This window comes from Megascapheus bottae, unplaced genomic scaffold (genome assembly GCF_031878675.1).
Source record: "Megascapheus bottae isolate mThoBot1 unplaced genomic scaffold, mThoBot2.hap1 HAP1_SCAFFOLD_79, whole genome shotgun sequence".
In the NCBI taxonomy this organism is placed as follows: domain Eukaryota; kingdom Metazoa; phylum Chordata; class Mammalia; order Rodentia; family Geomyidae; genus Megascapheus; species Megascapheus bottae.
The window spans coordinates 62,603-79,359 of NW_028327439.1; positions in this window are offsets into that span (position 1 = coordinate 62,603).

Here is a 16,757-nt window from a genome sequence, read left to right on the forward strand (position 1 = left end):
AGCTATGACCTCAGGTTGAGTTCCCTGAAAGAGTATTGTATTGAAATTCATACAAGATGTCAAGAGGTACTGTGGTAGTTGTACTGGGAAAAATTCTTCTACCTTGCATGAAACCGTTCCATATTTAATTTCCTGAACAGATTCAACTGTATTTCTGTGGTAAAATGAAAATACTACTTTTCATTTGGTTCTGGTCTGTTAGTTCACACAGGAGCAAAGAGCTAGAGGGAACAGAGGAGCTGGAGATGGAGCTGTAGCTCAAATGGCAAACATGATCCTACATGAACACAGTCATGGTTTTAGTATCCAGCCTTGTCGAAAAGTTTCATTTCCTCTGTATGTTCCAAATCAATTGTTTGTGTCTTATTTTATTTTTTTGCAGATAACACAATGTTAACTGCAATTGCAGTTTGTGACCCAACCATTAACATTTGGTAAGTTGTATTATCTCTCATCTGAGTGTAAATTCATTTGTAGTGTGAATTTATTCCACAATCTATATGACAGCTTCTTAGTGTCCTCCTGTAATCATTTTGTTTGTATTGAAACTAAAAGAAAATGATAGAGTCAGTTAGCACATACTTGGTCATGGTCTGCTATGAAGTGAAAAGTAGCAACCATATCTTTATTTACCTATTATCATGGCCTCCATGCCACTTGCACTGAGCCAATGGAGGTAAGAATCCCAATCAGGAGCAATGAGGTAGTCTCAGTGTTTCTGAGGTGAAAAGAGCCGGTGGGCCTCTTTCATACTTCAGAAATGTGATATTTGGACTCTCAGTTCTGATGACAGTCCAGCTTTTGGACTCTCTTTTGGTGAGAAGCAGTTAAGAGAACAGCAAGTTAATGTAAGTAAGGAGGGGGCAGTGCAGACTTGGAAAGTTGAAAATCAGATTGCATAAAGGATTGAGTTCCTCTGTAGTGAGTTGTATGTACAATGAAAGTACATGATATCAATAAACTTTGTGTTAGCTTTACTAAGAAAGGAAATTTCTTTACTTGTGCACTAAAGCTTTCTTTTGAAGAGATAAAAGTGTAAGTTTCCACAGAAATTAATTTCCTTTCTGAGTAATAGTAGAATTCCTCTGTTTATTTAGCTAAGTATGGAAAAATTTAAATTCTACAAATTCACTAGTGTTTGGGTAACTTGCTACCTTGAGTAAGACTATGAATGTACATGGTATTTGACTGTATATAATTTAATTCTCTAGCTTGGATAAAAATGATTCAACAGAATTTGGGACAGAAGAATTCAAGCAAAGGTCAGATATCTATCAATAGAAAAACGTACATAAATATATATGTAATGAAACAGACTGATCATTTCTGGGTAGTTTCCAAATACTTTCAGTGTACCTTCTGTCTGTCATATTACTCCTTTTCATTTTGATGAGTAAATGAGAAAGGAGATGCACAAAGTGTTTTGCTATTTTAGGGAGCAGTGCAGGAAAACCCTCCAAACCCTGCACATTGCCAATGTATGACAACCTACTACAATTGGTTATGTTCCTTTTTTCTGACGGCAATGACATACAATTCTATGTATTTATTTCCTGCCATAACAATTTCTTCACAGGTGAAGAAATACAAGTGTCAGTTCAAAGTGGCTATACAACTTTGTTTGATCTTTTCCGTAGTTTTTTGGCTATGTCTGATTCTTTGATGGGTATTCCCTTTCCCTAGGTCTGGACCTTAATTTTTACATATACCTTTCATTGTGCACTTAATGCCAACTTTTAAATGCTGTGGTTCTATGTTTTGTGTAACTATAAACACTGTCTCTGTACCATTTATATTGGATAATCAGATGACTCGGTGACATTATGACAAGGTCCTTACAACTCACATCTGTGAATACATGGTTCATGAATAAATGTACATTTTTAATGAAAGAGCTACGAGACAGAGAGTTAGAGAGAGAGAGTCCATACCTGTGTGGCTGAAGGACGGTACTCTGATATCCCTTCAAGTCAGGGCTCCAGGAATGTTTTCCTTTCTTACTTATCACTGAGGCTCTGCTTCTTGATACACACGTGCAGCACACCATTTTGCTGATTCATTGGAGATGGCCTACCACAGAAAGGAATTTCTACCCTGGATGGCGTCATCTTGCCATCCTCTGGTGGTCTTCCCCCCACATCCACCACACCCCTGGAAAACAGAATCACATCTGTGAACAAAAGGCTTGCACATCCATCTGAGTTCTGGTGAAAGACTAAGTGAAAGTGTCATTAAACAGGCAAGCCTAGGCATGAAGGCTCACCAGGCCATGACTAAAGGTGTAGCAAGGACAGGGCTCTGAGTTGAGACTTCAGTACTGGATGAAGGTTTGGCAGAGACAGAAGAGCTAGAGACATAGTACATTTGACAGATAACCTGTGTAGCACACACAAGGCCATAGTTTTCTAACCGAGAAGTGTCAGAAAAATGCATCACTTCTTCCTACATTGTCCGATTTAATTTCTGTATGTTTCAATATATCCACAGTGAGGACAGCAGCTTAACCAAAGTTGTTGTTCATTCAGATGAAGACATCAAGAGGGGGTGAGTTGACTAATTTTAAATTTTATTTTATTTTTGATTGTTGGGGTAATGCATAGAGGGGTTACAATTACATCTGCCAGATAGTAGATGCATTACTTCTCACACAATGATACCCCTTCTCATGTTATTGTGCCCATGTGCCTTCCCCCTCCCAATCATCTTGTTTTTTCTACTTCCTTTTTCTATTTCAAACAAGGAAATAAACCTATATACTGTGTGCCAGGTTACAAAGCCAGATACAGTAATAATATGAGATTAAGCATAAGGGGAAAAAAGAGAAGAGAAATAACATAGTACATTAAGAACAGCAATCACACAAGATAAAGCTCTTGTTTCCATATCCTAGAGATCCTTTCATTTAGTGTGAGTTGAGTTTTTGGTCATCTAAATGATAAACCATTTTGGACAATGATGAATTTTCACAGTATGCCGGACCACCTATCCATATTGCATGGAATCATGATACGTTTTGAAACTAAGGAGAAATGATAGAGCAGATCATAAGACAGTGGCTCACGGAGTGCTGTGATGTCAAGAACTAGCATCCAGAATCCTGAGATTATCACAGAGCCTATGAGCTACTCACCAGAAGCCCAGGGACCTGGCAATCCCTTTCTGAAACCTAAAGGTAGTCCCAGGTGTCTGAAGAGCACAAGAGGAAGAAGCACATTCACACTGAATGGGAGTCCTGCTTTTAGACTGTTCTTCCTTGTCCCTAACTGAGGGGCAGGAAATAGAGCTGGGAATGGAAGGCAAGTGGCATGCGGAAATTAGATATAACTCTTGAGTCCCTTTGAATTGAGTTGGGTGCAAATAGATGAGGCTGTTATCCACCAGGTTAGGAATATTTATTTGTTTATAGTGTTATTAAACCTTGGATAAAAATCATCTTTTGCAGGTGTAAAAGTTTAATTTCTGCAAAAAGCCTCACTTCAGTTTCTTTGCATGTGTGGATACTGAAGATACCTAATAAGTAGAGAAATGTGGAGACAGATTTCTGATGTTCAGGGAGAGTTTTCCAGCACTAGAAAATGACATCAACTAAGTTTCTACCTCATCTCGATATTGTATGCCTGGGAATCTTTCTAATTTTATTTGGACAAAACAGAAATATATTAAGATATGTTTCATGTCCCCATTGTGATTGAGATCCTGCAAAAACACCAGCACAATCTAAAGGGCATTTCACAATCCTTGGACACACACTACCAAATCCCCACCATTGACTACTCTTCTGTCTTACACATCTAGAACATCAACTTGAGCTACCACATGAAAATTAGTACGTTTTGCAATAGAATCATTTATTTTTCTATTTGCTTGAAGTAATTTTTACTTTCTTTCTTGGTTTATCAGACCTCTGATTGATCAAGTACTTATCAATTTACTTTCATGTCTTATCAAAATCCCTAAAGTCTTTGGGATATTTGTAGCTCTGTCTTTATAAAAGTAAAAGATACATAGAGCCTTTAATCCTAGCTGCTGAGGAGGCTAAGAATTGTGGATCTGGTTCAGAGTCAGCCCTGGCACAAAAGACCTTGAGACTCCTACCTCCCATTAAGTACCAGAAAAAAACAGAAGCGGTGCTGGGGCTCAAGAATTAGAGTGGTAGCTCTGAGCTGAAGAGCTCGGGGACAATGCCCAGGCTCAGAGTTCAAGGCCCTTGAATGAAAAAATATCAGATATACTTTTGATTTCATTTTTTCAGCTTCTTGAGATCTGGTTATTAGCATATGATCTTCTGATAGAATATATATTCTTCAGCTAGAGGAACAGGTGATGAAGAGAATTTTTTCTAGTCAGTATGTCAGCTGCACTTCACAAGATGTTACAAATGCAGTCAACCAAAGGATAGAATCCTTTCTGGAACAAAGAGGTGGAGGTCTAAATAGTAATATCGGTAGGAAACTCTATGAGATTCTTATCCAGTTAACTTCCTGAAAGCCAGAATTATGGCTCAAGTGGTAGAGTACCTGTCTTAATAGAGAAAGCTAAGGGAGAGCACCCAGGCCCTAAGAGGAAGCCCAATAGTACCTGCACATAAACAGAGTAAGAAAGAGAAAGAAGGAAGTCCACCTCCCTAGCAGAGAAAGTCACAGGCTTGTTGTGAATGGATGGAAAGAGATATTCCAAGAATGGCACCCAAAAGGAAGCAAATATAAATGTATTCCTATCTGGCAAAGAAAACTTGAAAGTATTACAACATGAAAGTCATTTCATTTAGCTAAAGGCACTGCAATTATTAACAACAAAATCCTGCTAAGACTCAATGCACCCAATTTGGCGCAACAGACAGTGCTGAACATAAATGAGTAGATGGATCCCAACCATGTTGGATCCTTTCCAAAGAATCCGCAAGAAACCAGATTCATCTGAAGGCCAAGAGCCAAAGGCAGCACATATCTGCAGAATATTCTACACAACAGTCCCAGAATATGTATCATCCCAGCAACCCCCAAGCTTTCTCCAAAGGAAATAATATTTAGAGCCTAGAGGCAGCATTATTCTTTTTCCCTTTCCCTTTCTCTAATACTCCTCTACAGTAATTATTCAAAGAGATTTCTTGGCAGAAATCTTAACAATTGCATATAAGAAAAGTCAATGTACTCTTTCCTATCATACTATGGTGGGATTCAACTGGAAATAGCAAGATAAACTGCAGAAAATATTGAAATAGATAGAAATCGAACCAAACACTGTGAATGGTTAATGGGTTATTAAAGAAAGAAAGAAGGGATTTGTAATCAAGTCTACAAAAACCATTAGAGAGTCTGACTATGACGTTTGGTTTCATTCTATAGGGACACCTCAACTTATACCACAACCAAACTTGACGAAACAAACAACAATGAAGAGTAAGGTCTAAATATACATATACTCTCATCTATGTGCATCTATGCATAATTAAATGTATATAAGTACAGTCACACATGAAAGGATAGTCATTGAAATGAAAGTGATTAGGATTACAGAACTTTATTTTAGGTATTGATGACACTGCAGGGCCTTTGTTATTTTTCTAAGATTCTTGGGCTGTAATATCTCTAGATCACTTTCTAAAATCTTAGGTGTTTTCAAGAAGAAATATGAAGAATTCTTCTTGTTCCCAATTTAGTGTGGTGGCCAAAAGAAATTTAGTGTTTTGTTGTAAGATTCAGCAGGTTAAACGTTCTGGTGACTCCGTTGTTTCTAGTTAGAGGATAAGACAAGTTAAAGGTGGTGGTCTGTCTGTCTGTCTGTCTGTCTGTCTGTCTGTGTGTCTGTTTGTCTCGCTCTCTCTCTCTTTCTCACACACTGTCTCTCTCTGTCTCTCTCTGTCTCTCTGTCTCTCTCTGTCTGTCTGTCTGTCTCTCTCTTTCTATCTCTCTCTCTCTCTTTCTCTCTCTCTCTGTCTCTCTCTCTCTCCCTCTCTCTTTCTCTCTCTGTCTCTGTCTCTGTCTCTCTCAATGAATGAGTAAAGGCTGATCATTAGGGGCTTTTTAATTTGTTATGTATTTTCCTAAAATGCTTTACTGATAAGGTGCGTTTTGGGCCCCAATCAAAAATTTGCCTAATTATGTGCTGGATGTCTATCTCAAGAGATGATGATGATGATGAAAAGACCAGCGAATCTGTTCATCCCCAGGTTCATCCTTGATGTGTCTCATTTCATTGCTGTGAGAAGGAGGCTGTCTAAAATAGAATGACTTACCTAGGTTTTCAGATGTTCATGGGAGACGTGACAGCTGAAGACAGCTCCCTCATAGCATTTGTGATTTATTTAGTGAATGAGAAGTCTTTTACCATCAAGTAAGGGTTCGAATTTTATGTGAAAGGCAAATATTACTAAATAGACAAAGCATGTCTGTGTGTTAGTTTCCACATATATTCTGTAGTTTAAGTTGAATAATTCATGAAGTACCAATCCTATTATGAATCAGAGAGGCTGGACAGACAGAGAAAGCAAGGAGGGGAGAGAGGAAGCAGAAATGTAGATGAATGACCAGCTCAATTTCCTTCATAGCAAGGGAAACGGAACATCAGGAAACTCACGAAAACAGTGTAAACAGTGCTTTAGGGTCATAGGAAAAGAACTCCTTGTGAATCTTGCATAAGTTTTTATTTAGCACAGGTAGTCATTTCATTGGAGAGAGAGGCCTCATTTCTAGGAAATACCCCTTTACATATATAGTATATGTAGAGTTTGTTTTCTGTTTATTATAGCAATTTGAGAAGAAAAGTCTCTTTAGGAACTTCCATAGTATTTGACTGTGCATGAATTAATGGTTCATGTTGATAATGAGGAGCAGAATACACATAGATTGACAGATGAGAGCCATTTGTTGTCAGATACTCAAATGTAGACAGACTTGTGTAGAAAGCTGTACAGAGACTAAGTACCATGTTTGTGGGAACCCCTTGGAAGGTCAAGGAAGTGAAATTTTTCTGTGCCATTCCGTGTTTTCACAAATTGGGTAAAGAATTGAGGCTCCTGTAAGGAGAGGGAATTCTCAATGTCCTGGTGAACAATGAAGTGTTCTCTGTTTCTGGCCTGCCACACCTTGGTCCAATCTGAGAGTAAGTCAGTAAAAACATCTAGGATTACTGAAAGTAAGGAGGGAATAGAAGGAACAGAGGAAGCAGAATATTAGCTGTGATCTCAGGTTGAGTTCCCTTGAAGTGTATTGTATTGAAATTCATACAAGTTGTCAAGAGGTACTGTGGTAGGGGTACTGGGAAAAATTCTCTACCTTGCATGAAAACGGTCCATATTTAATTTCCTGAACAGATTCAACTGTATTTCTGTGGTAAAATGAAAATACTGCTTTTCATTTGGTTCTGGTCTGTTAGTTCACACCGGAGTACCAGAGCAAAGAGCTAGAGGGAACAGAGGAGCTGGAGATGGAGCTGTAGCTCAAATGGCAGAACCTGTTCCTAGGATGAACGCAGTTATGGTTTTAGTACCCAGCCTTGTAGAAAAGGTTTGATTTCCTCTACAGTTTCCAACTCAATTTTCTGTGTCTTTTTTTTTTTTACTTCACTTTTTAGGGATGACACAACGTTAACCGCCATTGCGGTTTGTGAATCGAGCATTAACATTTGGTGAGTTATCTGTCATCTGAATGTAAATTCATTTGTAGTGTGAGTTTAGTACACAGTCTATATGACAGCTGATCGTTGTCTTCATTATTCCTCCTCCTGTATTGAAACTAAATAGAAAATGATAGTATCTGGCAGCAGATACTTGGTCATGGTCTACTGTGAATTCAAACATAGCAACCGTATCTTTATTTACCTATTCTCTACCTTATTTACTTCTTGCCTGCATGCAACTTTTACTGAGCCAATGGAGGTAAGAATCACAGTCAGGCACAGTGAGATGGTCTCCGTGTTTCTGAGGTGAAAGAGCTGGTGGGCCTCTTTCATTCTCCAGAAATCTGATACTTGGACAGGCCCACTGACAGTTATGATGAGAGTCCAGCTTCTAGGCTGTTGTTCCTTGTCCTTTGGTGAGAAGCAGTTAAGAATACAGCCAAGTATGTGAAAAGAAGGAGGGAGAAGAGCAGACTTAGAAAGCTGAAAATCAGATTGTATAGTGGATTGATTTCTTCTGAAGTGAGTTACATGTACAAATGAACTAATGCATACCAATAAACAGTGTGTTAGGTTTACTAAGAGAGAAAAATTATTTGACCATGCATAAAAGCTTTCTTTTGTAGAGGTAAAAATATAAGTTCCTGCATACGAATTTCCTTTCTAGGGAAAAAAATGGAAATACCTTGTTCCTTTAGCTAAATATGTAAAAGTTTCAATTTCTACCAATTTGTCAGTGTTAGATTAACTTACTACCTTGAGTAAAAAAGTAAAACTATGATTGCACACGGTATTTGACTGTATATAATTGAATTCTCTTTAGCTTGGATAAAAATGACCCAACAGAATTTGGGACAGAAGAATTCAAGCAAAGGTCAGATATCTATAAATAGAAAAACATACATAAATATATGTTATGAAACAGACTGATCATTTCTGGGTAGTTTCCAAATATTGTCAGTGTACCTTCTGTCTGTCCTATTACTCCTTTTCATTTTGATGAGTAAATGAGAAATGAGTTGCACAAAATGTTTTGCTATTTTAGGGAGCAGTGAAGGAAAACTCCTAAGCCCTCCACCACATTGCCATTGTATGAGATCCTACTACAACTGGTTGTGTTCCTTTGGTTTGGTGGCAATGACATACAATCCTTTGCATTTATTTCGTGCCATAACAGTTTCTTCACAGGTGAAGAAATACAAGTGTCAGATCAAAGTGACTACAAGTTTGTTCGGGTCTTTCCATATTTTGTTGGCTATGTCCAGTTCTTTGATGGGTATACTCTTTCTCTATATCAATTCTTTTCATTGTGAACTTCATGCCAACTTTTCAAAACTGTGGTTCTAAAGTTTGTGACACTGTGAATACTTTATGGACACCATTTATATTGTATAGACAGATGACTCCACGGCGTTATGACAAGCTCCTTACTACTCACACCTGTGAATACAGGGTTTGTGAATAAATTTATGTTTGCAATGAAAGAGCTAGGAGACTAAGAGAGAGAGTGTGTGTCCACACGTGTGCGGTAGTGGGGCTCCAAATCAGGTTTCCAGGATTAATCTGTTTTCTTGCTTATCACTGGGCCTCTGCTTCTTGATCCACACATGAAGTGCACCCTTTTGTTCATTCAGTGGAGATGTACTACTGCAGAAAGGAATACCCTGGATGGCTTTCTATTGCTATCTTGTCTTATTTGCCCCATCTGTAAACCAAAGGTCTGCACATCTATCTAAAATTCTGTTGAAAGCCTAATGGGAAGGGTCATTGATCAGGCAAGCCTAGGCATGAAGGATCAACATGCCATGATCATGGGAGTAGCAAGGACAGTGCTCTGAGTTCTGACCTCAGGAAAAGAAGGGTTGACAGAGACAGAAGACCTAGACACATAGTACATTTGACAGACCACCTGTGTAGAAAAACAAGACCACAGTTTTCTAACCCGGTAGTGTTAGAACATTGTATCATTTCCTCCCACATTTTCCCACTTAATTTTTTTATGTTTTCATATGTCCACGACAAGAACAGCAACTTAACAACTGTTATTGTTCCTTCAAATGAAGACATAAGTAGTGTGCGAGCTGATTTTTTTTTTTTGGTCGTGACAAGGTATAGAGGGGTTACACTTACATTCGTCAGGTAATAGGAAGATTACTTGTCACAAACTGATTCCTCTTTTTCATATTTTTTCCCATTTCTTTTCCCCACCCCCTCCCAATCACCTTGTCTTCCCTCCTTTCCTTTCCTATTTCAAATAACCAAATAAGAATATATACAAGATACCAGATAATAGTCAGATACAGTCCCAATAGGAAATTAACCATAAAGAGGAAAAAGGAAAAGAGAAATAACATAGTACCTTAAAAACAACAATCACACAAAATAAAGCTCTTGGTTCCATTTTTTAAAGTTCCTTTCATTTAATGTAAATTGATTTTTTGTCATCAAGTGATAAATCAGAATTGGACAGTGGTGACTTTTGAGGATACAGAGGACTACCTATGAATATCATATGTAATCCAGCTGTGTTTTGAAACTAAGCAGGATATGAAGAGCAGATCAAAAGAGAGTGGTTCATGGAGTGCTGTGATGTCAAGAACTAGCACCTAGAATCCCTAGGTGCCTGTCAGCTACTCACAATGTGCCAAGGTCGCAGGGAATCCTTTTCTGAAACAAAAAGGTACTCTCATTTGTCTGTAGTTCCCAGGAGGTAAGACACTGATAAAACACCAGCACAATGCAAGGGACATTTCACAATCCCTCTACCCACACTGGCAACGCCTTATCTCTGACTACTATTCCATCTTACACATCTGGAATATCAGCTTTACTACCATATCAAAGTTAGTGTGTTTTGCAATAGTATCAATATTTTCCCATTTCCTTTAAGTAAGTTAAACTTTCTTTCTTGGTTTATCAGTCCTCTGATCAATTACTTATCAGTTAACTTTCATATCTAATATAATCTCTAATACCTTTAGTATTTTTGTAGCTCTATGTCCTTAAATAAGATACACTGCTGCTGTCATTCTGGCCACTCAGCAGGCAGAGATCTGAGGATCACAGTTCAAAACCAGCCCTGGCCTGTGAGACTCTGTGAGTCTCTTACCTCCAATTAACCACTAGCAAAACCATAAGTGGTGCTGTGACTCTAGAGACAGGGTAGTAGTCTTGAGCTGAAGAGCTCACGGAAAGAGCCCAGGCCTAGTGTTGAAGCCACATGAATTGAAAAAAGTAAGATACACTTTTGATTTCAATTTTGTTTTTTGATTTCTTCAGACTAGGTTAGTAGCTCAGCATATGATCTTCTGATAGAATATATATTCTTCAGCTAAAAGATGAAATGTTTTCAAGTGTCTTCTAAACAAATTTGGACTGTAGTAAACTTTGATATTTTTGGATTGATATTTTTTGTCTAACTGATCTTTCCTTACTAGCAATGGATAGAATGCATCTAATGTCATTCAAGTGTATGTCTCCTTGAAGATTTCATGCTGTTGGTTTTATAAAAGAGCAGTTTCCCGCACTATATACCTATATTGTTACAATGACTATTCATGGTTGTTGTTTTTTTGTCGGTCCTGCGGCTTGAACTCAAGGCCTGGGCAATGTGCTTGGACTTTCTCAAGGCTAGAGCTCTTCCACTTGAACCATAACACCATTTCTGGCTTTTTTCCATGTACATGGTACAGAGGAATCGAAACCGAGTCTTCCTGCATGCTTGGCCAGCACTCTACCAGTAGGCTAACCTCCCTTCCCCCCCTTTTAATACACTTATTTGAAATAGAGAAGAGGAGGGGGAAAACAAGATGGGGTTTCTATTTTTGTTAGTTTTATATATTTTAACCTGAGTTCTCCATAAATAAAGTCTAGAGACAAGAACTTACGACTAATTTCCTTCTTTGGGAATAACACCTCAGAAAAGCAGAAATCAGAAGATATCTATGCTGCCACGGTTGTTTATTTGATATAGTTCACAAAATTTCCTGCCAGTCTTGATACTTTTCCACTGTTTACTGTGCTTTTCTTTTAACTGTGTAACAAGAATTTTCTGTCATTGCTTACATTTGATTGTTTTCCAGAAATAAATTCCTCCATTCCATACTCACTCATGAAATGCGTGTTTAGTGGGCAGTGTATCATTGAGTCAAGGTTAAATTCATTATATTTAAACCATTGGCATCTTTCATTAAAGAGATTAGTCCGTATCACCCAAATTCTGCTTGACCATGAGGGACATATTGCTCACATTTCTTTTTCTTTACTGTATCCTTGTTTCTTTCCTCCTTTGTTGTTTGGAGAAAGTGTAGAGAAAGTTTTATTCTCTTCTTTGTGTATCTGGCCTATCAATTTACTCTTTACTACTGGCAGTAGTTAACTTAATGAGCAACAGGAAGCATATGGTTAAAAGACTTAATAATCAGTAAAATCTGTGTGGGTGCAGAATTTACACTCTAACTTTCCAAATGATACATGCCTTCATGTGCATATATGGTAATACTAAGAAACTGTTGTTAAGTGAGGGACAGTTCCACTATTAGTAATCATTAACAACATACTTTCATTCGAATCAAACTGATGACCTAGCTTCATTTATCTACTGATTTTAACTACTTATATGTATACTGAAGTATGAAGTATCAGCGTTATAGCAGTAGAGAAAATTGATCACTTCATGTATAAAGTAGGTAGCTATTTGACTGAAAATGTGTATAGTATAGTTGTGCCTTCTGACGAGACTTTCTTATCCTGGAAGAAGTGTCTGTAGAATGTTATGTGGGATCTAGCATTGAAATGTGAGTTCAAATCTAGGAAGACTCTCTGAATATATATATATATATATATATATATATATACACGTATACATACATATATCCACACATATTTCTAAAGGCAGCATAAAGGAAAGAAATATATTTGTGCGTACTCCAACAGATGTCAAAATGTGAAATAAGAAGTATGGGAAGCAAGTAAGACACAGGCATGACAGCCCAGCTACTGAGAGACAAATGCACATCTTTCTTCCTTCTTTATAACAACTATGGTAAGAGAGGAATAGGTCATGAGGAGAATTTTTCTAGTCATTATGTCAGCTACACTTCCCAAGATGTTACAAATGCAGTCAACCAAAGGATAGAATCCTTTCTGGAACAAAGCAGTGGCATTCTAAATAGGAATATCGGCAGGAAACCCTATGAGATTCTTATCCAGTTTACTTCCCGAAAGCCAGAAGTATGGCTCAAGTGGTAGAGTATTCATCTTAATAGAGAAAGCTAAAGTAGAACACCCAGGCCCTAAGAGGAAACCCAATAGTACCTGCAGAGAAACATAATAAGAAAGAGAAAGAAGGAAGTCCACCTCCCTAGCAGAGACAGTTACATGCTTGATGTGAATGGATGGAAAGAGATATTCCAAGAATGGCACCCAAAAGGAAGCAAATGTAAATGTACTCCTATCTGGCAAAGAAAACTTGAAAGTATTACAACATGAAAGTCATTTCATTTTGCTAAAGACACTGTAATGATTAACAACAAAAAGGCAACTAATCCTCAATGCACCCAATTTGACACAACAGACATCACTGAACATAAATGAGTTGATGGATCCCAACCACGTTAGATCCTTTCCAAAGAATCCGCAAGAAAGCAGATTTAACTGAAGACCCAGAGCCAAAGGTAGCACATATCTGCAGAATATTCCATCCAGCAGTCCCAGAATAAGTATCATCCAGGCAACCCCAAGCTTTCCCCAAAGGAAAGAATATTTAGAGCATAGAGGCATCATTATTCTCTTTTTCCTTTTCCTTTCTCTAATACTCCTCCGTAGTAATTATTCAAAGAAGTTTCTTGGCAGAGTCTAAAGGAAGTCTTAACAGGACATATAAGAAAAGATAACATTGGGGCCGGGAGTTTGGCCTAGTGGTTAAAGTGCTTGCCTAGCATGCATGAAGACCCTGGTTCGATTCCTCGGTACCACATACATAGAAAAAAGCTGGAAGTGGTGCTGAGGTTCAAGTGGTAGAGCTCTAGCCTTGAGAAAGTCCAAGGACAGTGCTCAGGCCCTGAGCTCAAGCCCAGGACTGGCAAAAAAAAAAAAAGAAAAGATAATATTACCATGTGCTATCATACTATGGTGGAATTCATCTAGAAATAGACATGGAAGTAAACAATAGAAGAAATTAAAATACATAGAAATGGAACAAAAATCTGAATGTTTAATGGGTTATGGAAGAAAGAAAGGAGGGATATGTAATCAAATGTAGAAAATCATTGGAGCCTCTGACTATATATTTTGGTTTCATTCTTTAGCGATATTTTATCTGATACCTCAACTGAACTTGACAAAGGAACCAACAATGAAGGGTAAGGTCCAAATAAACATACAATGTCACCCATGTGTATTTATGCATATTTACATGTATGTAAGTACAGTCATCCATGAAAGGACAGTCACAGAAAAGAAAGTACTTGAGATTAGGGACCTGTAAGTATAGATGACAATTGAAGGTCTTTGATATTTTTCTAATTTACTTTGGCCATAATATCAGTAGTTCCTTTCTAAAATGTTAGCTATTTCTAAGAAGAAATATCAAGAATGTTTCTTGTTCCTAATCTATTTTAATGGTCAAAAACAATTTAATGTTTTGCTGTAAGATTTAGCAAGTTAAGAAACTTCTTTCTATTGAATTTGTTTTCTCTAGCTAGAGGATGGTTATCTCCCTCTCCCTCTCTCTCTTCCTCCCTCTCTCCCTCCCTCCGTTCCTCCAGAATGAATGAGTAAAGGCTGGTCATTACTGGGTTTTAATTTGATATGTATTATCCAAAAATGCCTTACTTCTAAGTTCACGTTCAGGCCTAAACAAAAATTTACACAGTTATGTGCTGGATGTCTATTTCAAGAGATGGTGATGAAAAGACCAGAGAATCTTTTCATGCCGTATTCATTCCTGATGTGTCTCCTTCAATTGCTGTGGGAAGGAGACTGGTTAAAATATAATGACTAGGATATCAGATGTTCATGGGAGACGTGACAGCTGAAGACACCTCCCTCATACCATTTGTGATTTATTTAGGGGATGAGAAGGCTTTTACCATCAAGTGAGGGTTAGAATTTTATGCTTTTACTAAATAGTAAAAGCATGTCTGTGCGATCATTCCAACATATATTCTGGATATTAATGCGAATAACTCATGAAATACAAATCCTTTTTATCACTCAGAGAGGCTGGATGGATAGAGAACAATAGTGCCAGCATGGAGGGAAGAGAGAAAGCATAAATGTAGGTGGTAGATCAGCTTGATAAATTCCATAGCAAGGGAAATGGAAGATAAGGAAACCCATAAAAACAGTGCTACCAGTGGTTTAGGAAAAGAATATTTCAGTCTTGCATAAGTGGTTGTTTAGCACAGGTGAACATTTCATTGACATGAGAGGCCATATTTTTAGGAAAGCACACGAAATACCCCCTTGCATATACAGTATAGGTAGAGTTAGTTTTCAGGCAGTTATAGCTATTTGGGGAGAAAAAGTAGGTTTTGGAATTCTCACAGTATTTGACTGTGTGCAATTTAATTATTGATGTTGATAATAACTAGCAGGATGCACATGGATGCACACAAGACAGCCCTAAGTGGTCAGATACCCAAATGTCGACAGACTTCTGTAGAAAGCTGTACAGAGACTAAGCACCATGTTTGTGGGAACCATTTGGAAGGTCAGGGAAGTGCAATTTTTTGTGCCATTCTTTCTTTTTGCAAATTGGGCGAAGGATTGAGACTCCAGAGGAGAGGGAGTTCTCTCTGTCCTGTTTAGCAGTGGAGAGTTCTCTGCTTCTGGCCTGCCACCCATTGGTACTCTCTGCAAGTAAGTCAGTAAAGACATCCACGATTGTTGAAAATAAGAAGGGAATAGAAGGAACAGAGGAAGCAGAATATTGGCTGTGACCTCCGGCTTGAGCTCCCTTGAATTGCATTGCATTGAAAGTCACACAAGATGGCATTAGGTACTGTGGTAGGGGGAACAATTCTTCTATCTTGTGTGAAAACTTTACTTTTCTAAGTTCCATGTTTAAGTTCCTGAAGAGATTCAAATCCATTCTATTGTAAAATGGAAATACTGCTTTTCATGTAAGTACAGGTCTCCTACTTCACACCATAGTACCAGAGCAAATAGCTAGAGGGAACAGAAGAGCTGGAGATAGCGATGTAGCTCAAGTGGCAGAGCATGTTCCTCAGATGAACACAGTTATTTTTTTAGTACAGAGCCTTGTAGAAACAGTTTGGTTTCTTCTAAATGTTCCAACTGATTTTCTGTGGCTGATTTTCTATTATTTTATTTTTTAGAGATGACACAGCATTAACTGCCATTGCAGTTTGTGATCCAAGCATTAACATTTGGTGAGTTGAATTTTCTGTCATCTGAGTGTAAATTCACTTCTAGGGTGAGGTTAGTACCCAATCTATATGACAGCTGATCAGTGTCCTCATGTATCCTTCTCTTGTATTGAAACTAAATTGAAAATGATAGCGTCAGGCAGCAGATACTTGGTCATGGTATACTGTGAAGCAAAACATAGTAACCGTTTCCTTATTTACCTATTCTCTACCTTATTTACCTATTTCCTACATGCAACTTGTACTGAGACAATGGAGGAGAGAGTCCCAGTCAGGAACAATGAGGTGGTCTCAGTGTTTCTGAGGTGAAAATGTTGGTGGGCCTCTTTCCTTCTCTAGAAATCTGGTACTTAGTAGACAGGCTCATTTTCAGGTCTGATGAGAGTCCAGCTTTTAGGCTGCAGTTTCTTGTCTTTTGGTGAGAAGCAGTTAAGAAATCAGCCAAGTTAGTGACAGGAAGGAGAGAGAAGAGCAGACTTAGAAAGCTGAAAATCAGATTGTATAATGGATTGAGTTCTTCTGAAGTGAGTTGCATGTACCATTAAACTACATGATACCAATAATCAGTGTGTTAGGTTTAGTAAGAGAGAAAAATTCTTTGACCGTGCATAAAAACTTTCTTTTGAAGTGATAAATATATAAAAGTTTCCATTTCTACAAATTTGTTAGTGTTAGGTTAACTTACTACCTTAAGTAAAAAAGTAAAACTATGATTGCACTTGGTATTTGACTGTATATAATTTAATG